The 26,268-nt window shown below is 55.5% G+C and overlaps 1 protein-coding gene and 1 long non-coding RNA gene across 9 annotated transcripts in view; one reads left to right on the top strand and one right to left on the bottom strand.

Annotated features, from left to right (window-relative positions):
• Positions 1 to 26,268, bottom strand: part of AGAP1 (ArfGAP with GTPase domain, ankyrin repeat and PH domain 1) — a 572,168-nt gene that overhangs the window by 491,540 nt on the left and 54,360 nt on the right. The gene's annotated exons all lie outside the window — the stretch shown is intronic.
• LOC147374899 (uncharacterized) lies at positions 23,126 to 24,606 on the top strand. 5 transcript variants are annotated; one of them, XR_015155015.1, is made up of 3 exons: positions 23,126 to 23,263; positions 23,373 to 23,521; positions 24,493 to 24,606. It is a non-coding gene; the product is annotated as an uncharacterized LOC147374899 (long non-coding RNA). The 5 variants fall into 5 exon arrangements; XR_015155011.1 differs by having other exon boundaries at positions 24,551 to 24,606; XR_015155021.1 differs by lacking the exon at positions 24,493 to 24,606 and adding an exon at positions 23,875 to 24,012.

Below are 26,268 nucleotides of genomic sequence, written 5' to 3' on the forward strand. Positions count from 1 at the left end.
CAGACAGTAAAGAACCTGCCTGCAATGCAGGAGACTCAGGTTCGATCCCTGGGTCGGGAAGATCCCCTGGAGGAGAAAATGGCAACCCACTCCAATACTCCTGCCTGAGGAATTCCCTGGACAGAGGAGTCTAGTGGGCTACAGTCCACGGGGTCACAAACAGTCGGACACGACTGAGCGACTCACACTTTTCACTCTCATTGCCGAAGGCCTCGCTGGGCAGACTCATCTGGGTCCGCAGCACACCCTTACCTTACCTAAAAGCCGTAATCTGGCCAATAAACCCTGGAAACGGGACAAAAGCTGAAGACACCATCACTTTGCTTCCTGAGTTTCTTTCCAAGGTGATTAAACTGTGTATCTTTCAACTGCAACAGGTGATAACAAAACTTTTAATTCTTTTAAGACGTGGACTATCAGAAGAGAACAATTTTAAGATACATATTTATACATCTAAACAGAAACAGATGCCTACGATGCAGGATTTGTACGACAGGCAGGTAGACAGGAATACTCTTTAGAAGGGTAACTTTCACCCTAAGAACTGAAAAACGTCAAGCTTTAACACAAATATTTAAAGAGGGCATCGTGATTTTTTTTTAATTCTGGTGAAAACATACACAACATAAAATTCACCACCCTGCACATGTAACCATGGGATCCAGTGGTGCCAGGAGTGCCCGTCATCACCTTCGAGGTCTCCAGCCTGTCACTGTGTGCGTGGTAGTCTCTTAGTCGTGTCCAGCTTTTTGTGACCCCATGGACTGCAGCCCTCTGTCCATGGGATGCTCCAGGCAAGAATACTGGAGTGGGGTGCCATTCCCTTCTCCAGGGGATCTTCTGAACCCAGGCATCAAACATAGTCTCCCATATTGCAGGCAGGCTCTTTACTGTCTGAGCCACCAGGGAAGCCCTGTCACCAGCCCGCCCTCCTTACTGCCCCTGGCATCTTGGTGAGAAGACAGTGACATGATCATTGCTGGTTTCTCACAAAGACGCCAGGAGTGGTAAGGCGGGCAGGGCACAGGACCCACGGGGAGGGTGCCCAGCGGGTCCCGGGGCCAGGCCCAGCTCTGGGCTCCACACCCACCATGCTCCAGCCCTCAGAGTCCAGTCCAGATACGGGGTGCCCTGTCTCTCATGACGGGTGGTCCTGACGAAGGCCCCATCACCGCTGACCCTGGGTTGGCCCCTGTGAGCACCGCCCCCTACCCCCCAACTCTATTCACACCAGGCCCAGCTTGGGGTTTTTCAATCAGCACAAAGGCCATCTATCAGCTCAGAGCCGCAGACATGAGGCTTTTGTGCAGCGCTGACAGAGGGTGACATTTCAGAAACGGCCAGCCCGCCCTGCCTCCCAGAGGAGGGGCAGACAAGCCCACGATGAAGGCCCTTTTTGTTTAGGGCTCAATTAGCCCAGAAGCCATCGCAGGGTGAAGACAACACACTCTGTGCTCGGAAGAGTCACCCCCAGCGCCTGCCTGCCCACCGACCACACAGTCGTGCTCAGAGAGGACTCTGGGCCACCACCGACCCTAGCAAGTGACCTGAGAGCGTTCCGTGGCTTCCAAACACACACGGGAGTCCATTCCAAGCAGGCAGTCAGCGAGGCAGTGCTCATCTAGGCCAAGGCTCCGGGCAGAGGGTCAAGACAGCTGGGATTAAATCAAAGCTGTCCAGCAGAGGCCACGGGCCACGGCAGCTGAAATGAGGCGGGTTCGACCCAGATGTGCTGTGAGCGGACAGCACCCCACAGTCCAAAGGCTTGGGACCAACAGGATGGAACCCACCATCCCCCCGTAAATCCCAGACTGTGTGGATCTGCAGGACAGGGCTGTGGGCGTGCTAGATTAGACACCACGTATTCACGTCTCGGGAAAAATCATTCCACCTGCTCCCTTTCAGCTTTTTATGTGGCTACATGAGAATTTCAAAGGACTCGAGGTCCACGTTCTGTTTCCACTGGGCAGATCTGCTAGGGGAGGGCAAGAAAGTGGACTGCAGAGAGACTGCAGAGGTGAAGTGTGGCAGGCAGGGTGTGGATGGCGGATGGATGTCTGTGAAGGCGGGGAGAAGCAGGGTTGACCACACGGAGAAGCCAAGGACAGCTCTGCTAGCCCCCAGGGAGCCCAGGAAAGTGTGCAGCCTGTTAGCATCGCCAGGCTGGGCTGACACGGCCAGACCGTCACGCCAGGCAGCCCACTGGACGAGGGTCCAAAGGGACGCGCCTCTGCAGTGCTCACAGCGGCCGTTTGCACGCAGCATGACCCCTGGTGAACATCCCAGAGACACACGCAACGAAGTTCTCAAGACCAGATGCCGGGTCAACTCATCACAAAGAGGCAAAGGTCCCAGGTCACAGAGAGCACAAATGTTCCCTGAGCACTGCCTGCATCCCTGGCTAGAATACACCCCACAAACCTCGGTGCAGCTGGAGCCTGCGCGGATGACCACACACACACACACACACATCCTAAGTGCACAACTCACACCCGGGGTACCACTGCCCAACAGCAGCCCAATTTTAAAAGCCTGGAGAATGAGACGAGTGTCAAGATTGATGGATCGGATGCAGACCCAGAGCACACAGGTAAACAACGCCCGAACCCTCTCTCTGCTGCACAGAGCATCCCTCCTGTACTAGCAGGAACAAAACGGAGAGTCACATAAGATGCAGCCGTAAATGCCATCCCCAAGCAGAGAGGGAAGGACAGATCCATGTGTGCTGGGGAACCCTGGACCGGTCAAGATGTAAAGGGATTAACAGGAAGACATCCCTTATTCTACCTGACGCTACTAAATAAGAAATACACACAGATATAAAATGTACTTGAAACCTAAAATTCAAGCTGCCCCAGGAACCCCATGTGACCCTGAGCTTACTCACACGCCCTGCCCCTCTTCGATGTCACACGTATGGTGCAGGGAAATGTGCTAGCTGCCTCCAATGAGCTGACCTGTGAGTGGACAAGGGCACCGGACTGGTGGGAGCAGGGGTGGGCGGTGTGGCCGGACCAGTCATCCAGCAGTAGCCAGTTAGTCTCTGCTGCCAAGCACAGGGAAGTGAGGCCCGCGGCCCTGATGGGAGAGTTTCACAGTACCCGGGGGTCAGACAAGGCGCACAAACCTGCTGTGCAGATTTCAGAGTCTGTGGCTCCTTCTGCTCCGGGCCCTTCGTCATCACTGACTGAGACATTCTCCACCTACAACAGTTCTGACACCAAACGTGTGAGTTTCCTCCACACCAACAACCGATGGAAAAGTTCCAACTCCCGGCCCTCCATGTGGTGCCTTAGATTCAGCACACTCTCCCATCCAAGCACTAACCGGGCCCGGCCCTGCTTGGCTTCCAAGATCAGAGGAGATCGGGCACATTGTGACACTACCCAGAACTGGTGTCAGGCCCTACAGGTTAAGGGCCTGGACCCACAAGCTCGCCCCCACCTCGGATGCCAACGAGAATCAGTCAGGCGCCAGCCATCCCTCGGCATGACCAGCTCTGATCCAGAGGTCCCCACCTCCCCTCCTTGGGTTCCATAATTTACCAGAATGGCTCACAGACTCTAGAACAGTCCACTTATCCTTTTATTATAAAGGGTACAAGTGAGGAGGTGCCGGATGGGGGCCATGTGTAGGCAAGTCATGCGGAAGGTGCATGGGGCCCACCCTCCCAGGAGCTCCAGGTGTTCACTGCTCGGGAGCTCTATTTACAGAGATTAAGCTCCAGCTCCTCTTTCCTCCCCAGAGGTCGGGGGAGGGGAGGGAAATTCCAGCTCTGTTTTCTTGATTGGTCTGATGACCACTCACTCCGTTCCGAAGCTACCCAGCTGCTGCTGCTAAGTTGCTTCAGTCGTGTCTGACTCTTCACAACCCCATGGACTGCAGCCTACCAGGCTCCTCTGTCCATGGGAGTTTCTAGGCAAGAGTACTGGAGTGGGGTGCCACTGCCTCCTCCTAAGTCACCCTGTCAGCACCAGCTCAGCTGCGATCCAAGGGGCTCAGGAGTAACCAAGGGTACTCCTATCACCCAGGAAATGCCAAGGGTTTTTAGGAGATCAGTGGCAGGAAGTGGGGACACCACCACATACATTTCTTCTTAAAAGACAGTCCTGGAAGAACAAGCCAGTGACGGCTGCCAAGGCCCAAGTCACTTAACCCGCTGGCCCCTAAGGAAGGAACATGCTCCGTAAGGATCCCAAATGCGGACATGGAAGGTGACCATCCAGAGCGCGAGGAGCAAAACCAGTTACGAGGTTTCAGGGAGCGGAAGTAGGAGAGCAAGGAGCAGGTGGGAACTTTTGCTTTCCATCACAAGCCCTGTCTGTCCCGTTACACCAAGAATAAGGAAGAATGAACCACAATCGAAGTGGCAAAAACGTCAACCGAGAGAGGAGGAAAAACCAGTGAAATCCAATCAGAGGGGACAGGCAGCTACTCTGAGCCGGAGCAGCCTCTGTGGTCTCCCCATCCACATCACCTCATCCACCCCTGGGGGTCACTCCCCCCGTACCTCCAGCCTGTTTCTAAACTACGGAAATGCCCAGCCCCAAAAGCCAAAGGCACCCTCTTGTCCAGATAGGCCCTTAACAGCATGGCTCACCTGCTTCTCCGCATCCCGCCCAAGCACGCACAGCTCCACACTCATTGGTGACCACGTGCATGGGGCCAGGAGCCGCCCCCCCCAAGACCCTCCTCACCACTCCTGAGCAAGACCCCTTTCAGCAGGGAAGGAAGAGGCGTTTCCGCTCTTAGCAGACTCTCAGCTCCTTTTCTATTTTTTAAAATTATTTATTTTTAATTGGAGAATAACTGCTTTATGAATATTGTATGGGTTTCTGCCAGGCATCAACAGGGATCAGCCGCAGGTATACATGTGTCCCCTCCCTCTGGAACCTCTGTCCCACCTCCCACCCTATCCTGTTCTATTTAATCTGTAAGATTTTTTTTTTTTTTTAACGAACCCTTTTTAAAGTCTTTACTGAATCTGGCACAATATTGTTTCTGTTCTACGTTTCGGTGTTTTGGCCACGAGGCCGGTGGGATCTCAGCTCTCTAACCAGGGAGGGATCCCGCACCCCTTGCAATGGAAGGAGGAGAAGTCGTAACCACGGGGGCACCAGGAAGTCCCTGTTTGTTTCATCTTTGATGCCCAGGATGCGTGCCCGCTGATGAGGCGCTGAGAGCCGTATAGCCTTGCGATCGTCCCACAGTGCCCCACACAAAGACGCGCTGTTGGTGGCCGTGCTTTGAAACCTGACGCTCCTTTACGTGACTAAGCGACCCTTCCGTTCCCCGTGCCCCCGCACGTAGGCACCCCTCACCTCGGGGAGGTCTGAGGCACCGGGCTGGTCACTTTTCCCAGGCTAATCACATACCACTGCGATCCTACGGAATGCCCAGGGGTCAGCCACGAGCAGCCGATGGCAGGAGTCAGCCTGTGCTGGCCTCCCTTGACCTTTCCCTGCTTTGCCAGCCTTGGCCCGTTTTCCCACCAGTTGGGCTTCACGTGGTCCTCGCCCCGCTGTTTTGCATGTAGGTACTCAACCACACTCAGCCCCTCGGGCAGCGCGAGCTGAGCCCTTCCTAGACCCCTTCCCAGCCGTCCGCATGCACCCTCCCCAGGGCCTCCTCTTCTGCCTCCCGACTTGGTCCCAAGCGCCGTGCCCACTGGACCGTCGCCCCTGCACCAGGGGTGGCTGGAAGCATCACCCATCAGGGAAAACCCCAGCCGAAGCCCAGAACAGACGGCTGTCCCGGAAACCCCGCTGGGACGCCCAGACACATGGGCCTCCAGGAAGAGGTGCACCTCACACTACGGGTCTCTCTGCCTTCCTGGGGGTCACCGCAGGCCAAGCAGTGATGACCAGGGAGGTCGGGGTCCTGAGGACACAGGGAAGGCCCCCGTGGGAGGGTACAGCTTTCTCAGAAGAAAAACCTCTCTCTCCCACATCTTCTTCTCTTTTGAAAAGAAGGGACTACTTCCCCTGAAGTCAACAGGAGATGGTTCAAAAGAGACAAGCCTCCCTCTCCCATCTCAGGAAAACATAGTGACTTTACAGAAAAAAGAAAAGGACACAAGGAACAGAGGAAAGTCAAGATAAAAGAAAAGACGACTCTTTCCAATAAAGCAAACATCTAGAATATTAACCATGCAAATTTGTGCGTTAATACTTTTCCCCAAGGCAGCCCCTTCTCCCAGGTTGCAGGAATGCGGGAGGGTGTGCGGGGATGGGCAGGGCTGCGGGTCACCAGGGCCAAGCACCCGGCCCACCAGGGCGTGGCCTGTGCTGCTCATGAAGCCAGATGAGTGACCAAGAGTCGGGGGAGACAGGGGTCAAGGACGAGGCGGCCGCCCACTGATACTTTCCTCAAGAGCTTATCGTCCAATCGGATCCTCAAAGCTTCAGCCTCAATTGTGTGGCTCCCTGACCGCTTCCCAAGCTTCAAGCATCACGTCCCACCTGCACGGTTCACTGCCCGCTTCAGGCTCCACGTGACGCCGTCACTTATTCCCCTTCAATCATCTTTAAACCTTTCCTAGAGTACGTGTAGCCCCAGCAATATTACTTATGCCGCAGAAGACTCAAGACCCTTGGACTGCAAGGAGATCCAACCAGTCCATCCTAAAGGAGATCAGTCCTGAATATTCATTGGAAGGACTGATGCTGAAGCTGAAGCTCCAATACTTTGGTCACCTGATGTGAAGAACTGACTCACTGGAAAAGACCCTGATGCTGGGAAATCTTGAGGGCGGGAGGAGAAGGGGACAACAGAGGATGAGATGGTTGGATGCTATCACTGACTCAATGGACATGAGTTTGAGCAAGCTCTGGTAAACAGTGAAGGACAGGGAGGCCTGGCGTGCTGCAGTCCACGGGGTCACAAAGAGTTGGGCACAACTGTGCAACTGAACAGCAACACTACTCATGAACTAAAGTCTAGGTTTCTTTTTAATACATATTGAAAGATAAACATAATCAACCAATGTGGCACCCAGCACAACTGAGGAAGCACTGATCACACCAGCTGTGACGGGCTCTCCACACCCAGAGCCCCCACTGCAGGCGGAGAACTTGGTCTTCAAGCACCTGCAGTGTTTCCAAACCTCCTTACATCCGCTGTACTTATAACTAATTACATCACTTAATTAAATATTACACAAATCGATTAAATGGAAGTTTTAATAAGAGTAACCATAATTACATCATTTGATTAAACATTATACAAATTGATTAAATGGGAAATTCAGTAAGAGGGATTTCTTTTTGCTTTGAAAATGACATAGAACGTTTTGGGAAGATTCAATGAAGATGAGCTGCTTCTTTAAAAGAAAACAGTGTTTAAGTAAATGTGCTCAAATGAAAGAAAAGAAAATGAAGTCACTCAGTCACATCCGACTCTTTGCAACCCCACGGACTGTAGCCTGCCAGGCTTCTCTATCCATGGATTTTTCCAGGCGAGAATACTGGAGTGGGTTGCCATTTCCTTTTCCAGGGGATCTTCCCGACCCAGGGAAGGAACCCGGGTCTCCCACACTGCAGGCAGACTTTACCGTCTGAGCCAGCAGGGAAGCTCAAGATACGTTTAAAGACAGGGAGGAGGTGGAAAAATCGAACAGAGGCCACGATGCTGCTTCTCATTTAGTCACGTGCATCTGCTCATGTTCCAAAGGGCCCTCGGGACGACACTGGCTGCCCGCTGCCCCTGGGAGCCCCCGAAGGCCGTGCTTGGTCTTGCTCGTTTCTGAAGCCTTGGTCGGTCTCCAGCACATGCTTATTAGCACACAGCAGGTTCTCATCAGCTTGACTGAAGGCAGCGAAGTCACACACACACACACACACACACACAAACACGACAGCCGGGGGACCCTGGAAGGCTGTGGAGAGGCAGCTGCAGGCATTTCAGAGGCTCCGAGGGGACCGGGACTGAGAAGATGGGGAAGGAAGTGGCTGTTTCCCTGGAGACGTGAGCCCTGGGCAGGCCCCGCCCCCGGTGCAGACAAGGGGAGGCAAGAGCAGGTGCAGAGGTGCTGGGGGTGGGGGTGAGGGGCAGAGGAAGAGGGGGGACACAGGGAGTCCAGATCAGGGGGAGCCCCATCCCCCGGAGAACCAGCCCAACGCGCGAGGACCGGGGACTCAGGTCCTGGGCTCTAACCACTCATCCACAGACACTGCAGGGGAGGCCTCAGGCCACAGTCCCCACGGAGCTCCAGGACAGCGGCCATCGGGGCAGACGTCACTGTTGCTAAGCCAACCGCAACGCTGAGATGTCCTGAACGTCCTGGAGTCATGCCGCTGTCAGAAGCTGTCGCATTGCACACACTCAGGGTCCGGCCACGGTGAAGACGGGCCGGCTGAGCCCAAGGGGACGAGGCAGAACCCAGTCCCGCAGGGACGCAGAGGAGCCCTCAGCGATGCGAGGAGGTTAACACGTCTGTCCACTGCAGCTGTTCAGCAAAATGCAGTGATGTTCAAATTCAAACTGTAGTTGAGCCCAGGCCAGCGCCAGAGCAGAGAGCTGACCGTGGTCTCTGGACCTCCAGGACAGGGAGGAGAGGGGTGGTCACCATTCCCTACCCGAGCGTTCACTCCACTCTTGGGCCCTGTTGGCCTCTTTCCATAAGCCAATCCGTCCTTCTGTTTTCTGGGAGAGCTGTCATTACGACAAAGACTCATAATTTCCCTACCGTACAAAAGGGTTTTCCCAGTAAAATACACATCAGAAAAGGGCCTAGGAAATGGATTTCTATACAGGGAGGCACAGGGGGTCGGCATTTAACCTTCACCACAGACAGTGGACCAGAGCAGCGGAAACACCCCTCACCTGCAGGGTCCAGCGTGGGAGCGACCAGCCACACAAGGAACTGGACTTCTCATTTAACTGACATTTAAACAGTCACTCATGGCTCACAGCGGCCCCACTGGAGGGCGAGGCACTACATAATACATTTATGTTTAAAGTAGGTTATCGTGAAGAGGAAGACACCTGAGGTTCCCGGCGTCATACTGCTTGCCAGGCGCTGTCCTAAATAACCACCTACATGCACCATCATACCTAATCCTGATAAAAGTGCTATCATAATGAAACATGGTAAAAAAAATAGTTCAGCAGCAAAACATCCTTTGAAGATTTTTGGATATCTGTGACATGAGCAGCTCTGGGTATATACACATTTCACAGCGGCCTCTCAGGAATCCTTTCATCACAAAAGACATCACTAGAATACAAGAGCCTAGCAGGTTCCTCTGAGCCCCCTCCCACATGTCACACCGGTAGGTAGGTAAGCTCGAGGTGCGGGACAACGCAGGCTACAGTGAGTTCAGTTCAGTCGCTCAGTGGTGTCTGACTCTTTGCGACCCCATGAACCACAGCACACCAGGCCTCCCTGTCCATCACCAACTCCCAGAGTCCACGAAACCCATGTCCATCAAGTCGGTGATGCCATCCAACCATCTCATCCTCTGTCGTCCCCTTCTCCTCCTGCCCTCAATCTTTCCCAGCATCAGGGTATTTTCAAATGAGTCAGCTCTCTGCATCAGGTGGCCAAAGTATCGGACTTTCAGCTTTAACATCAGTCCTTCCAATGAACACCCAGGACTGATCTCCTTTAGGATGGACTGGTTGGATCTCCTTGCAGTCCAAGGGACTCTCAAGAGTCTTCTCCAACACCACAGTTCAAAAGCATCAATTCTTCGGTGCTCAGCTTTCTTTATAGACCAACTCTCACATCCATACGTGACTACTGGAAAAACCATAGCCTCGACTAGACGGACCTTTGTTGACAAAGTAATGTCTCTGCTTTTTAATATGCTGTCTAGGTTGGTTGTAACTTTCCTTCCAAGGAGTAAGCATCTTTTAATTTCATAGCTGCAATCACCATCTGCAGTGATTTTGGAGCCCAGAAAAAGAAAGTCAGCCACTGTTTCCTCATCTATTTGCCACGAAGTGATGGGACTGGATGCCATGATCTTAGTTTTCTGAATGTTGAGCTTTAAGAGATCGGGCACTAAATGATGAACCTTTTAAGAGCATTCCTTTAATGCCCTTCAAACAGACACTGCAAAGCTAAGCACGGCTCCTTCACCTTGGTTTACAGCACTGTCAGCGGGGCACAGAGCCCCACAGGAGGGGGCTGGTGCCAGGATCCAGGCGATGAGGACGCAAGGATGGAGGCTGACACCTGGCTCACAGCCGGCAGGCCCCACCGTGTTCAACAGATGGACGATGTGTCAAAACCCAACGTTTAGGAGAGGAAAGCGCGGATACTTCCGCAGAAGGAGCAGAAAGCGGGTATCCGGTATTTGGCCTGAGCAAGTAGACTGAAATCCTCTCCCGCCGCGCCACCCCAGGAGGCCTCCTTGGCCCACTGTATTCAGACAAGACTGATCTTGAAGACCACGCTCAAAGTAACAGCAATCCCCTCCTCACCCTGGAGGGTCTGCTGCTCGAAAGCAAGGCTCAGGGCTGCCATTTACCCCTGGCTCCTCGGTCCAAGGAAAGCATCCTATGAGGTCATGTCTTGGTCATTACTAGCTTGACCACTTTAAGATTCAACGGGTAGAGGTCGGGGTCGTGATCATAAAGAGGCTTTAGAAGGTTGTGCAGACTGAAAAGCTGTGCAGGATGCACTGCCAAGGAGAGCCTCCTGACCTCAGAGCTCACGCCCCTCAGTGGGGACGCGTGACCAACAGCAGCACATTCTGCAAAATCGAGGGGGCGGTCCTGGGAGCACACAGCGCCCCACCTTGGGAACAAGAGTCCCGCATGCGTGACCTTCTCACTACAGCCATGTGACCTGGAGCAAGTGCCCCAACCTGCCCAGCCTGTTTCTTTATCTGTAACGGACAGGTGATACCACCCCCTTCACGGGGATTTTGACAAGGATTAAATCAAACAGCACCTTCAAGGAGCCGGCACCCCACCACCCATGAGACAGTAAATGCTGGTTCCGTCCCTCCTCTTGCAGGGCCCCTTCCCAAGCCCTAGCAAAGCTAACTAGAATAAAGAAAATGCAGCGACTTCCTAGAATTTACCCAGAAATTAAAAAAAAAAAAAATCACCCTACGGAAAACAGGATGATAATTCATTATAACAAGCCAAGTCCCCCAGGGTTGTAATCTACAGAGTTCTAAAACACCAACAACTTCCTGTCTGACTGTAAAAATAGAACAGTGTTTGTCAAAGACACTGGATCCAATTAACGTGTTCATTTTCTCCAGTGAAGGGGCCACAGCATCTCAGTCTGAGCCCACGGGGAAGGAAATTGGGCCGATGAGGGGGTGCGGGAAACTTCTGGGGGACACAGCTGTCCACTTGGGTAAGAGTGAACGCAGGCGTGGACCGAAACACAGCCCCCAGGAGGAAGGCGTGAGACAGAGACCAGAGCATTGGAGGGATGAGGCAACCCCAGGACAGACAGACAGACTAGCCATCCGGAGGGGTAGGGAACATGAAGCAGGTCTAGAGCTCAGAGGTGTGGTCCAGGCTGGGCATGGTCCGGGGGTGCAGTCAAGGGCTGGGAGGAGACCCTACAGTGTCCCCAGTCCCACTCCAGGCAGGGGCCACAGACAACTCCTGTGACCTGCAAGGCAGCCGAGGAGGTGAACACGTGCACCACAGCTCCCCCACGACCCACACACACTGCAGGCGGGGAAGCGGAGCGGCTGACTTGCCCACGCATGTCGCCCGTCCAGAAGGGGCAGAGCCAGGACTGGAGCCCGGGGCAGCCAGGGACTCTACAACAGAAGCTACAGGGCAGGAAGGGCTCTAGAAAAAGACAGAAAGAAAGCCCCTGGTCTGGATACTAGCAGGCCTCTCTCTGCAAAGCTCCGGGCTTGGGGAGAGAGGTTCACGCTGGCTGGGGGTTGAGGAGGGAATTGGGGGCTTGGGGGCTCACAGGGTGGAGAGGCCCGGGGATCCACGTGTTCAAGAGCAGAAGCTCCAAAACACAGGGAGGAGGCCACGTCCTGGAGGACCCGCCATCTCCTTATTCCTCAACCCCACAGCGGCAAAACACGCACTTGCATGGTATAATCACTTGATTACAGCCATAATCTGGTACGATTTGACTACACTGCCAGCTTATTACAGTGCAAGAAAATACAGGAAACGTTTCAATTACGCCTCGTGTAACCCATGTATAAAGGAATTGCTGTCCATCATGGTGAACCTTAAACGCCTATTTCTTTTAAGATAAGCTTGCAAAGTCTTTGACTTGCAGAGACTTAAAGACTATAAACACCCTGATCTCTTAAGCGCACAGACGCGGTCTCCATGTGTTAGGAGTGTCTGCTCATCTTGACAATGTCCCAGAACCAGCTAGTTTGTTCAGGGAAAAAACCTCAAGCTGGTTCACGGGAGAGCCCCACGGGTGAGTGAACATGTACAGCCTTACGTTTCATGAAACAGGAGAAAAGTCAAGCTCAGAGGATATAAGAGAAGGTGCCTTTCAGCCTGGACTGGCAGGCAGCCCCTTCCTCTGCAAGGAGAAGCAGCTTAGGTTCAAACCTGTCAACAGTTTTTAAGTCAAAGGCCTTTGTTTCCGCCTTAATCACTAAGTCAATTACAGCTCTAATCCAAAAAAGGTATTTAATGGGCCTTTATTTAAGTTCACAGATACTCTCCCCAATTACTGAATTAGCAGTGTTGTCTTTTTGTATCCTGACCAGACAGGCAGACGGCAAGGGCCTCAGAAACTGCCCGGGGCTGTGATGAGGGTCAAAGTCGGCGCAGCAGGGAGCCTCCAGGTCAGTGGAGGGGAAGCCCGAGATAAGGGGCACCTCACTGCACACCTGGATCCACTAGGGAGAGTTCAAAGCAACCCCAACATGTCAGCCACCCTCCACTGCCCCAAATCAGCGCAGGAGATCTGTAAGCCCCCCCACTGCCCCTCAACAGCTCCTGGCACACCCCAACCCCCAGGGGTTCTCAAAGTCACTGTTGAGAGTTCAGAATTCAAGACACAAAGAAATAACACCCGAAATGGTGGCTAGGACCCCACCCAGCTTACAGAGGCCTCTATGGGCCAAAAGGACATGGAAACTGTGTCCACCCCAAGAAAACAAACTGGAAAGTGGAGCCAAGGTTATACGATGACGAGGGCGGCCCAGCAGCATCCAGTCTGGGGACAGCTCACCTTGGTAGCCTCTCCCCTCCCACGGCCTCTCCACGGGGCCTGGAGGCCACAGGAACAGCGCATTTTTTAAGGCAGCACTCAAATCCTGTGTGCTGTGAGTCTGATCCATAACTTCTGTGACTTTTCCGACAAGACACAGGAACTCTGAGTGGGGTGGGGACGCACTCAGCAGTGACCTGAGCGTCCCAGAGCAGCAGGTGGTCCAGCAGAGACCAAAACACCTGTCGCTTACTTACAGCCCGCGGAAAGGCGGGGTCAGAAGAATGCTACCGCAACATACGGCCACAAACTCGGTGACTGAAAACAACATCACTAGGCATGTCCCGGGTGGTCCAGCGGTTAGGAATCTGCCTTCCGCTGCAGGGGGGCATGGCTTGATGCCTAGTCTGGAAACTGGGAGCCCACGTGACATGGGGAACAAAGCCCATTCGCCTCAACTAGAGAGCCCGTGGGCACGATGAAGACCCAGTGCAGGCAGGAAAAAAAAAGGCACAAAACAAAATCACAACATGAAGTGACCACCTTCCCATTCTGGAGGTCAGAGCCTGACCTCGGTCTCCCAGGGCTGAAATCAAGGCCCCAGGGAAGAACTCTTTCCTTGCCTTTTCCAAAAGCTTTCAGAATCCACGCACATCCACGGTCCTGCTTCCAGCAGCATAGCCAGCACCCCAGCATTGACGTAAGCTGACCTTTTCCCGCTCGCACCGCCCTCTCTGACCCGCCTCTGTCTCCCTCTTTCAGCTTGAGGTACCCCTGTGCTTATGCTGGGCCTACCAGGCAATCCGGAATAATCCCCCATCTCAAAACCGTTAATCCCACCTACAGGTCCCTTCTGCCCTTTCAGGTAACACAACCACGGGTTGTGGGGATCGAGGCATGGATCTCTAGGGGTCATTCCTCTGCCCACACCGCGGGGGGAGAGATGAAGGCAGAAGCACATCACCCCTTGGGCTTAACCTGCTTCTCAACACTCGTTCCAGGGCGGTCCCTGGAGCACTGCTTGTAACTGGGGGCAACAGAGAACAGACCACGCAGCAGCTAACAGGGGTCCAGTGAAATGAGTGAGGGCACCAAGCCAACGACAGGACCACGCAGGACCTGCAGGACAGAGAGCGCTCTAACACGCTGATGTCCAGGCGTACCACGACGGCAGAAAGGCAGACTGCAGATCAGGACTCAGGGGCTCCATTTATCTTTCCAAAAGAGGAGAACCTACGCTATCTTACATCTTACATAAAAATTAACTCGGAACAGATCAAAGACCTAATGGTAGGAGGCAGACCCATACAACTCCTGGAGGGAAACACAGGATTAATATCCAGGCCCTTAGGCAGTTATTTCTTAAATGTAACACCAAAGCACACCTGACCAAAGGAGAAAAACAGACAAACCGAACTTCATTAAAAACTTTCATACATCAAAAAACACCATCATGAAAATGCGAGAAAACATTTGCAAATCATGTATCTGATAAGGGCCCAGCATTCAGAACACACAGAGAACTCTTAAAACTCAACAATAAAAAGACAAATAACCCAACTAAAATGTGGACAAAAGACCTGAATGGGGGCATTCCTCCTAAGATCTGCAAATGGCCAGTAAGCACGTGAAAAGCCGTCCAGTACCACCAATCATTAGGGAAATGCAAACCAAAACCACCATGAGCTGTGGCTTCATACCCATCGTCAAGAGGACAGGCAACAGCAAGAATTGGCAAGGATGTGCAGAAGCTGGCCCCCAGACATAGCTCAGTTCAGTTCAGTCGCTCAGTCGTGTCCGACTCTTTGCAACCCCATGGACCGAAGCACGCCAGGCCTCCCTGTCCATCCCCAACTCCCGGAGTCTACCCAAACCCATGTCCATTGAGTCGGTGATGCCATCCAGCCACCTCACCCTCTGTTGTCCCCTTCTCCTCCCACCTTCAATCTTTCCCAGCACCAGGGTCTTCTCCAATGAGTCAGCTCTTCGCATCACAGATACAGCTCTTCATAGGAGCAGCAGGAACTTACTCACAATGCCCAAAATGTGGAAGCAACACCAAGTGTCCACCCATGGGTGAGTCCACAAGCAAAACACAACACACACATATGCAATGGAATGCAGTCGTAAAAGGGAGGAGATTCTTTTTATTTTATTGGAATATAATTGAGCTGCAATGCTGTTAGTTTCTGCTGAGCAGCAAAGTCAAACAGTTATACCTGTCATTCATCCACTCTTTTTGAGATTCTCTTCCCATATAGGGTGTTTCAGAGGACTGAGTAGAGTTCCCTGTGCTATACAGTAGGTCCCTATTCCTTCTCTATTTTATATACAGCAGTGTGTATATGTCAGTGAAAAGGGAGGTCATTCTGATATACGCTACAACAGGGATGAAACCTGAATGCATCAGCTAAGTGAAAGAAGCCTGCCACAGAAGACCACAACTTCTATGATTCTTATTCCACGAAATGTCCAGATTAAGCAGAATCCACAGACAAATTAGCGAGTATCTGCTAATGCGGACAGGGGTCTTCTGGAGTGACAAAGATGTTCTGTAACTAAATAGTAGTGGATGGCTGGACGACTCTGGGAATACACAAAACCCCGCTGCAGCGTACAATTCAAAGTGATGAATCCCATGGCAGGTGAATTACATTTCAATAAAGCTGTTGTTTTTTTAAAACTAAGAAAACATACCAGATGTCACAGGCATAGATTACCTCAGGAAGCCCCTCCAAGCAGTAACAGTAGTAACTTACTCTGGGAACTCGGATCCTGGAGCTCCTTCAACTTTTAACATCTTCTGTAGTTTCTCTGACAGCAGGCATATACCACTCTCATAACGAAAAACGGATTAAAACCTTTGAGAACACTTCTTACAGTGAAAGAACGTTCCACCAACACCAGCATCAATTGCCCCTGCCCAGAGCGAGGCGTGCTGTGCGCAAGGCCTCACCACCTGCCAGAGAGAAGGTCGCCAAGACCCAAGACGACATCGACGCTGAGCTGCCTGGATGATTTCCCATCCCAGGACACGCAAATCACCCCCATCATCCTATTTTCGTGCATTCTGAGCTGGCACATATTTTAAACACAGTCTTCAATGAAATGCACAATGAACTTTCCCCCTTAATTATAAGCAGACCCGTCTGAAGCTACAGTGACGTGTCCCCAAGCTCAGTTCCGCACATGCTGAACTCCACCCCATAGTACAGGGGGCTCCTCGTGGAATCACACTGGACAGCACCTTGTGGCTGAGACTGTAACGGTGTATTATCGACTAGAGCGGGTGAACACTGCTGCATCTTTCTAATCAAGCCTTCCAAGGCTGCCTCCTTCATCAGGAATGTGGCCCCATCCCCGGGTAACACTGATCCTCTGGGAAACGCAGACAAGGCTTCCTGGGAGGCAGGGCGAGGGAGGGTGGGCCGCACTCTCAGGGGCCCTCATGCTCCTGAGGCCAGGACTGGAGGGTCGCTGGGCTCAAGCAGAGCGAAAGGACAAGGATGGAGCCGGGAGAACATTCTGGAAGGGCTCTGAATATTTTCCAGGGCTTGGGAGGAAACCTGACCTCCCAAGTTTCAACACATGCGGTTTTCCCGGTCACACTCTATTCTTAGAGGCTGTCATGCACATCAAAGGTGCCGGGAGGCAGGGACACACAGAGGCCCCGGGGGGCAGAGCCAGTCAGACGCGCACCACGGCAGACACGTGTCCACGGGGGACGAGGAGCAGGCCTGGGGAGGACTTTCGGGGGAGGGAAGTGGCTCAAAACACGGGGAAAAGCAGGTGGCTAATGTCGTACGAGGGAAATACGCAACAGGACAACAGAGTTAAATAAAGAATAAATAACGGAAGGAGGGAAATGAGGAGCCTGCGTCCAAAAGGGCTGAACGCTCGGGACTCCTCACCCCGAGGAGAAGAACGCGGTTGCGCAGGCACACTCACACACCACACACAGAGACACACACATACGGAGACACACAACACAGAGACACACACAGCAGAGAGAAACACACACAGAGATATGCACACAGAGAGAGACACACAATCAGAGGAGGAGACTGTGGGGCATGGCTGCATACTCACACAGCACACAGACACACATAGAGAGACACACAACACAGAGATACACACAGAGACAGAGACACACAGCAAAGAGACACACACAGAGAGACACACAGAGACACACAACACAGAGACACACAACACAGAGACACACAACACAGACACACACAGAGACAGAGACACACAGCAAAGAGAAACACACACACACAGAGACACACAGAGAGACACACACACTCAGAGGAGGAGAGTGTGGGGCACGGCTGCACAGGCACACTCAGACAACACACAGAGACACACAGCACAGAGACACACACTCAGAGACACACACAGAGAGATAGACACACAACAAAAACACACAGAAACATACAAGCATATGTGCGCTCACACAGAGACACAGACACACACACACAAAGAGACACACAGCACAGACACACAAAGGGAGACATACAAGGATGCATGCACACACACACGAGACAGACACACAACACAGAGATAAGCCAAGAAACACACAAGCACGCATGCACACACACACGAGAGACATGCACACAGAGACATCCAAGCAAGGATGCAGAGACACACAGACACACAACACAGAGACTCAAAGACATACAAGCACACAGCACACACACACACCACACAGAGACACAGACACACAACCATGCAAGCACACACACACACAGACAGACACACGACACAGAGACACACATACACACACGGACTCACCAAACACACACGCAGACACACAGGCCCCACGAGGAGCTGAACAACCTCCGGGAACCTCCGTGCAGGTTCACCACGTGCCCCGAGTACAGAGCAACACCCTTTCCCAGGCAGAGGGTCTCATCCCTCCACACAGCGGCCCTGGCGGGGTGCCTGGTACTCCTGCCGCTTCCAGACGGGGCCTGAGGCTCGGGGGGCTGACCGCCAGGCCCCAGGCCCAGGGACGTCAGCTCCCACAGCTCCAGCTCTCAGGCCAAACCCACCCTGGTACTGCCAGGGGAGCGAACCCGTCCGGGACCAAAACCTCCGTCACATGAGGCGGACCTGCAGGAAGCACCCACGTGTCACTCACAGTTCAGGGCAAATCGAAAACGCCTCCGTGACCAGGCTGATCGGTCACCTTCACACACGGGGCCAGACACACAGGCGGGAGCTGCTCTGGGTCAGGTGGTCTGGGTTGGCTCTGGCCCCACCATCCACGCTGTGACCCACGACAAGACCAGGAGGCCAGCTCTAGTTATGGGCTGGTGGGAGGATTAACTGGGTTCCTCCGGGTTACGCTCCCAAAGAGCTCTTGGCACAGAAAAAGCCAATAAACTTCATTAACTTGACTGCCATCATCATCATCTCTGGTTTCCATGTTTCATTAATTCTTGAAAGCCAGCATCCCTGGGACGAGTTCAGACTCCGTTCCTTTCACCAAATCAGGAAAACCCCGAGCCTCTGCCCCCACTGCCGTCTCGCTGCGCTCTTTGCAGGCTCTACAACGCTGGTCTTCACGAGGGCAGGAACCCAGCAAGGCTTTTCCAGCCCTAAAGAAACATCAGCACAGCACGAGGCACAGCTTCAAAGAGGAAAGACGTTTGTGAATCACGGGGAAGGAGCAAGTGCCTGAGAGGGGTTGGGCAGCCCAGGTGCCCACCTTCCCTTCCCCCGCCCGGAGCAGGACCCAGCCTCCAGGCTCCGCTCTGAACGCCAGCGGGGAGCAGAGCTGTTGGCAAGGCTACAGACCCACGGGCTCCAGCAGCCTTCCCAGACGGAACTGTAGACCCCAAGGCCCTGCCGGCTGGGAAACCCAGGACCACCTTTCGAGTTTCCACCTCCGATCTCCAGAAAGCCAAGGGGCCACGACAGTACCTGCTAAAGACTGGGGTCCTCGGAAAATGATCCAGCCCGGCTCCAAAACACCAGTCTTCAGTTCACACCTGACTTCCACTTGGCCCATGAGAAAGCAGAAGACTGCCCATGCTTGAGTTCAAAACACACGTCCACACGCAGTCCCTAGGGTAAGTGCACGCTCACACCAGATCCCCTCTCACTAGGCTCAGTACACAACCAAAATGATCTTACACTCCTGACCTCGTGGCTTGTTAGAGAAAAAGGTTAAATGTAGCTTCCTGCACTTGCTCAGGCATCTAGGAAGATTAACATACGTTGGTTTGGATTAAGTATTCGTACGAGTTTACTCCAGGCTTCCCTTGTGGCTCAGCTGGTAAAGAATACACCCCCAATGCAGGAGACCTGGGCTCGATCCCTGGGTTGGGAAGATCCCCTGAAGGGAAAGGCTACCCACTCCAGTATTCTGGCCTGGAGAACTCCATGGACTGTACAGCCCACGGGGTTGCAAAGAGCTGGACACGACTGACTTTTTCACGAGTCTACTCCAACGTGCACCCATGGAGGCAGAGGACACTCAGAGGATGGAGCCCCCAGACGCCCTCCCTGCCCGGCTGAGGATCACTCACAGGTGCCCACATCCCAGCCAGTCTGAGTGTTGAAAGGGTGAGAGCAAGAGCACTCGTGGCCTCTCTACTGACACCCCTGTGGGGCTATGCACCCCCCGATTCCCACGTGGCTCACCCACAAGAGGACAAGGGGCCAGGAGCTGCCCTCAAGCATTGCTATACCTCAGATGGCCTAGGTTAGGGCAGCTGGGACAAGCCTGGCTTGAGCCGTCGGGCGGGTCCTCCTGTCTGTGGCCACTGGGGCAGTGGCCAAGCCCTAGAAGACGGGGATAGGGACTTGAGGGGTTCCAGGCCTGTTCCTGAAGCAGGGCCGGTGGGCAGTGTGGGCAGAGGGAGCTGTGACCCCCAAGCTCCCCAGGGTGCAGCTCCAAGGAGCCCAGGCCGCCTCTGCTGGTCAGCGGCAGGTGACCATGCACACACCCCCTCTCCATCTCAGCAGGCCCCCTTTCCTCCCCGAGAACCACCCAGCATGGTTCTCCCCTGAGGCTCCTCCAGGGAGCAGACCCCATGCAGCCTGCAGACAAACTCAAGGTCAGCCAGCAGCTGGGGGGCTTGCTTTCCAACCTGAGGGGCCTCGCCTGGCTGTACACGGCAGAGTAGGTGCCCCAGAGCTCCAACCAATCTCCTACCTGCAGCAGCCACTGGCCAGCCTCTGATCCAGCCTCCCTACCGTGGAGCTTTTTAAGCCTCAAATACTCAGAAACCAGAAACGGGCCGCGACCCCAGGCCTGTTCTCTAGAGCATCTCCGGCCTCCGCTCAGGTGTGAACCTCAGAGCAGGTGGCCAAGGTCAAAGGCAGGGGTCAAGACTGTGCTTCCGGGTGACATCCTCCCACCACGCCCAAAGCAACCTGATGGAAATACACAAGGGCAGACCCAGCAGGGAACACCCAGCTGGCTCTCCCTGCAGTTCACCAGGGGGCTGGGCGGGGCCTGCACACTGGGACACGCATGCGCCCTCCTGGGAGGCGCAGGGCGTCTGCAGGTCGGGTGAGCATCCCCCTGGGCCCACAGGCAGACATCGGGCACTACACTGGGGCTGGGCTCCACTCACAGACTGGATCCGGAGGCCAACGGGATGGGCACGAGTGAATGGAGAGCCCCCTCCTCGGGGTCTCAGCTGGGCAGACCCACCCTGCTGGCCACACGGCCCACAGGGCAGGACCCCAGGCTCTCCAAGGGCCAGTGGTACAGCTACAGGAAGGGCATTACAGAGCAGGCAGGCCTCTGGCCCCTTTAAGAAGTCACGCTTCCCTCCATAACCCAGATTCCTGGGAAGATGATCCAGCTAGAAGAGAAGACCCACCGAGCCACGGCAGCTCTGCCTGGGGGCACCGGGGCCCCTCCATCCCCTCCAGGGCTGCCCCGGGTTCTGGGACACGGAGAACCAACTGCTCACCGCCACCCCGGAAAAGCACCTCCCCGCACCTCTCTCTACGCTTTTATGGGCTGGAGGAAAGTTTGTTTGACAAGTGTAAAAAAATATTTCCAAACGGCCTCAAGACTCTCAGGAGGGCCTCCCACCCACAGGCGTGTGGATGTAAGGCTCTTTTCCTCCCCGTCAGAGCTGCAGGGGAGCCCTGTTGGTGTCCCGAGAGGCTGGCGGCAGGGGGGGACCCCGGAGGCAGCAGGTCTCTGGTTACAGGCCTAGAAGGACGGCTGGGACCTCCATCCTTGTCTCCCAGGGAAGCTCCGAGCACTGCCGGGGTGCCCTGGAGATGCTGGCCCACTCCCAGCCAGGGGCTGGCAACCCAGAGCCCCAACTCCGTTGCAAACTTGCCACTGAGGAAACTCAAGTCAACCACGAGGTTGGCAAAGCAGGGCCACGCGCTCTGCTGCTGCAACAGCACGGAATCCACCGGGCAGAGCAGGCTAATTAAAACGAGCTGCTCGAGATGAGGCCTCCCAATGACCTGCCAATTAACGCGCTGCCTTGCAGACTCCCAAACTCCCCGTCCCCAAAGCCTAACTGCAGTAAACCTTTGTGTTCCTGAAGATCGCGCTCCCTGGAGCCCTTCTGCAGGCCTCCCACCCAGGCACCACCCCCGGTACAAAGAAGCTTCCCTGGACTTCTGGCTGGAAGGAGATGAAGCCTCTGTGCACCCAGGAACGGAACCCAGGGGAGCGGACTGCAGCTGGGGGCCCCATCCGTTGGGACGGAGGTGGAGGAGACAGAGGCTCTGGAGGTCCCTAAGCACAGGTTCTTTCACTCGCCAATCAAAGCTCAGTGAAGCCACTTTCGAGAGGCAGAAATACTCCTTCTACTGCAAAGAGCGCCACTCAGGAGGGCCTCACACGCTTACAGGTGCCCTGGGTGGCTCCTCTCCCCAAGAGCTAGAGGCCCTGCCCTCTGCTCACTCCAGACCCGAAGCCCTGGCAGGTGGGAGCCCAACCCACGGCCTCACTGAGACTCCAGACGGACGCTGTTAACTCGAGTCTCAGGGACCAGGCACCACTTAGCATGCAGACTCGCAGCCACCAGTGGCCAACCAGCCGGCAGGGAGGTGAGCCGACCAAGACTTGACCCGCCCTCAAGGGCGACAGCCACAAGGACTCAGTAGCAGCCACCCCTTACTGATACTAACCATGGGCCCGCGTCCCAGAATCTGCTCTCCTTAACGAATCCGAACAACTCCGTGGGAAAAGACCCTGACGCTGCGAAAGATGGAGGGCAGGAGGAGAAGGGGGCGACAGAGGATGAGATGCTTAGAGTATCACGGATTCAACGGACATCATGAGCCTGAGCACACTCCGGGAAGTAATGAAGGACAGAGAAGCCTGGAGCACTGCAGCGCCGGGGTCAGGAGGAGACAGGGCTGAGCAACAGCAACGCAACAGAGGCGTGAGTGCTCCTCGCAGAGACAAGAAAACTGAGGTGCAACTAGGTGGTCATCACACTCACACCCGGACACCCACAGTGCGTGTGTGTGTGCACGCCCAGTGTGTGTGTATATGTGTGTGTGTGCACGTGCACCCACAGTACGTGTGTGTGTGTGTGTGTGCACGCGCGTGCCCACAGTGCGTGCATGTGTGTGTGCACGCATGTGCCCACAGTGTGTGCGTGCGTGTGTGTGTGTGTGTGAGTGGCGGGGGAGTGGGCCAGGACCAAGGCAGGCACTCCCTCTCCACATCACCTGGGCCTGGTGATGGACCCAGGCACTCCACCTCCACATCACCTCCCCCTGGGGAGGACACAGCCTGTAACTCACTGCAGTCCACAGTGGACTCCTGAACCCCAGCTCCCTGACGGCAGACACGGCTCCCACCTGGTTCTTCCCCACCTCTCTGAACCCTCCTCGCCGCTCCTGCCTCCGCCCTCTGGGTTTGGCCCTCTCTGCAACCACAGCAGCTCCGGATGCCTCGGCCACATCTGGCTGCAGACCTCCGACAGGAGCACACACCTGCCCACCACCGCCTCCCCACCACCCGACGTGAGGGCGCTGCTCTCCTGACGCTCCGGATGAAGGGGAGATGGAAGAAACCCCAGAACATCCAGCCCCTGGGGTTCTGCACTTTTTCCAAACAGCCAACAGTGTTACCTGACCGAGCGACTCCCCCGGGCTTCCCGCCTCCACCACCAGCCGGCATCCAACACGCCATGAAATCCCACTCGCGCTGTAAGCTCACCAGGGAAGTGTCCCAGACCTGGTTTCCGACACTATTTTCACTTAAAGATCGTTCCCTTGATAGAATTTCTTGGCGCTGACTTCTCTCTCTCCCCTGCAGTAACTGTTACTTTCAACGCCGGCCCTGTGCAGAATTGGAAGTGGATTGGAGCAGACCCCAATGATGAACGTGGCGGAGAGGAGATTCAACCGCTGTTGAGATGATGCTCCAAGTCATCTGTTGAATGCTTCTCCCAAGTCCTGCTCAAGGTGGGTGGCAGGGACTGGATCCAAACCATCCGCACCTTAACTCCACACCAGAGTGCTTCGAGGCACTCTGTGAACTTCCTGCATCTTTGCAGAACAGTTTGGGGAGGTTTGACATAAGCACCCTCTCGCCCCCAGCCTCCTGCTCCATCAGGCTCCTCCCCCGTCACTCAGGTCAGCATCCCTGAAATGCCAGCACACAGCTCCCCGCTGTCCTGTACACAGGACCCCCCTGTTCACCTCCCAGACCTGCCAGTCGAGGGATGGTCAGAGGTGAGCCCCTTTCTACATCCCAGAGAAAACCCCCGGCTTGTCCTTCTTGAGTCTCTAAAGGTGCCCCACTCACAAACCCTCAGCACGTGCCTGCCAAGAACACGTCTGGGAAAGGAAAAGGATTCAAGTGGTCTCATCGAGGAGCCTGAGACTCTGCCTAGCTCCTCCCTCCCCACCTGCTCAGAATCAACTCTGGAGATGTGGAGGCCTGGAAATCCCACTCCTGGAAGATGGACAGGCAGGCAGCAGGGAGCCGAGTACAGCTCCTAAGACGAGACACAGAGGCAGGGCTACCCTTCCCGGGTGGCCCCACCCGTGCGGAGAGGGGGTCCCACCCGTGCAGAGAGTGGGCCCCAGCTGACGCTCCCTTGTGCCCTCAGCTACCCTTTCCCAGGTGGTCTCACCTGTGTGGCGCGTGGGTCCCAGCTGACGCTCCCCTGTGCCCTCGGCTACCTTTCCTGGGTGGCCCCACTTGTGCGGAGCATGGGTCCCACCTGTGCGGAGCGTGGGTCCCACCTGTGTGGAGTGTGGGTCCCAGCTGACACTCCCCTATGCCCTTGGCTACCTTTCCTGGGTGGTCCCACCTGTGCGGAGCGTGGGTCCCAGCTGATGCTCCCCTGTGCCCTCGGCTACCCTTCCCGGCTGGTCTCACCCGCGCAGAGGGTGGGTCCCAGCTGACACTCCCATGTGCCCTCCCCCAGAGACCAAGCATCAGCTGCTGAGTCGGGTCCCGCTAAGGCTCCGGCCTCTCTCCTCTAGTGTTGATTTACTCCTGATAAAGGCTGTTACATCACCAGAGCATGTGCTCACGGCTCAGCCACAGGAAGATCGGAGGCTCCCACTGCCCCAGGCACGGTGTCTGCAGCGCCCGCCTCTTGGGGGGAGGAAAGAAGATGTTTCGATCCAAGTCCCGCGTACCGTCAGCACCACCAAGGCAGATGCCCGCCTGCACCACCAAACGGGCGCCCACAGCGTTTCCTGGGTCAGCGGGTCGGGGGGGGCAGGGAGGCCAAGAAACGGCATTGCTGACAGCTCTTGGGGGGCACCACACTGGCATTTGGGGGTGAATAAGGAAAGGACTGGACCACGAACCGAGGAGCCACCCTGCCCTCCCCGAGGAACTGAGTTCTGTGGGAGGAAAGGCTTGGGAGGAGCCCAGAGGGCTTCCATTTTACAAAGAGCTGGGAAGGGGAAGGCGGGGAAAGGGCCTCAGAGGGGACTCCAGCCGCAGGCCCCCGAGTGCCCAAGAACCGCCCGCCTGCAGCTCATTGGGCACTAACCTCAGTGCCCTTATTACGGCCTGCGGTCCCAGCGCCCACCCTGCCCAGCACTCTAGCCCGGACGGGACGTGTGCCAGTCTCACCAGCCCTTGCTCAAACCCGCCCGGCCTCTTGAGAAAAAATACCAACACCAGGACAGTCCGCATGTCAAGCAGTGGGGACCACCGCAGAGGCAGCTGAGTTCCCCGAGCAGAGGGCTGACCCCACCGGGCTCCTCCCTTGCAGGGATCACCGCAGAGGCAGCTGAGTTCCCCGAGCGGAGGCTGACCCCACCGGGCTCCTCCCTTGCAGGGACCACCGCAGAGGCAGCTGAGTTCCCCGAGCGGAGGGCTGACCCCACCCGGCTCCTCCCTTGCAGGGGCCCGCACACCTGAGCTGCAGCCCCCCGGGAGAACCCAGGGCCCCTCCTGGCCCCCCACCTGGATGCTCCCATCCCCCACCCACTCCAGCAGCGACCCCCCTTCCTGTGTGACAGGTGGGGGCCACCAAAGCAGCCACAGGGACACCCCAGGCCAGCCCCGCCCACACCAAGTGGGCTGAAAGCTGGGGAACAAGAGGCAGGGGCGCCGTCACCACGGGATCAAAGGGACCTTCTGATACCGGAACCCGTCACAGGCCCGTGGCAGCGGGTGTCTGGGTCCCTCTGCACAAAGGCTCCCAGGAGGAGCCCTGGGTGACAACAGCTGGGACCCGGGGAGGGTGACCGTCCCTCTTTGCTGGTGGCGGCCCTGAGCAGTCAGGGATCCCTGTGATGAGACCCCAGGCCAGGCGGGAGGAGCTGCCCGCTTCTGGGCCACCGTGCCTCCCTGGGCGGTGCCCCGCCGTGCCGGCTGACACAGGGGCCACGACACCTTTGGGGGGACCGTACCAAGGCCAGAGGGCCCAGCAGCACTGCCCTAGTCCCCCTCCTGGCCCGCTCCACGCACAGAACAGAAGGCTGACGGATTAGAGGGGCCGACCAGAGACTCCCAAACTGTTAAACGTGCCCATTCATCCCGTGGGGATCCAAACGCAATTACAGCTCAGGCACTCAACCTGCGTTTGTGACATGATCCCGGTGGGGGGATGGGCGCTGTCTTCCGATCACCCACGTGTCCTGCCTTGCGTCCTGAATGAACAATTCTGAGTGGTTCAAAGCAGCGGTCCCCAACTTTTGTGGCACCAGAGAGGCTGGTTCTGCGGGAGACAATTTTTCCA

The sequence above is a fragment of the Bos grunniens genome, chromosome 3, assembly GCF_055505025.1.
Source record: "Bos grunniens cultivar Pamir isolate PY7600 chromosome 3, Bosgru_T2T1.0, whole genome shotgun sequence".
NCBI classification, from domain to species: domain Eukaryota; kingdom Metazoa; phylum Chordata; class Mammalia; order Artiodactyla; family Bovidae; genus Bos; species Bos grunniens.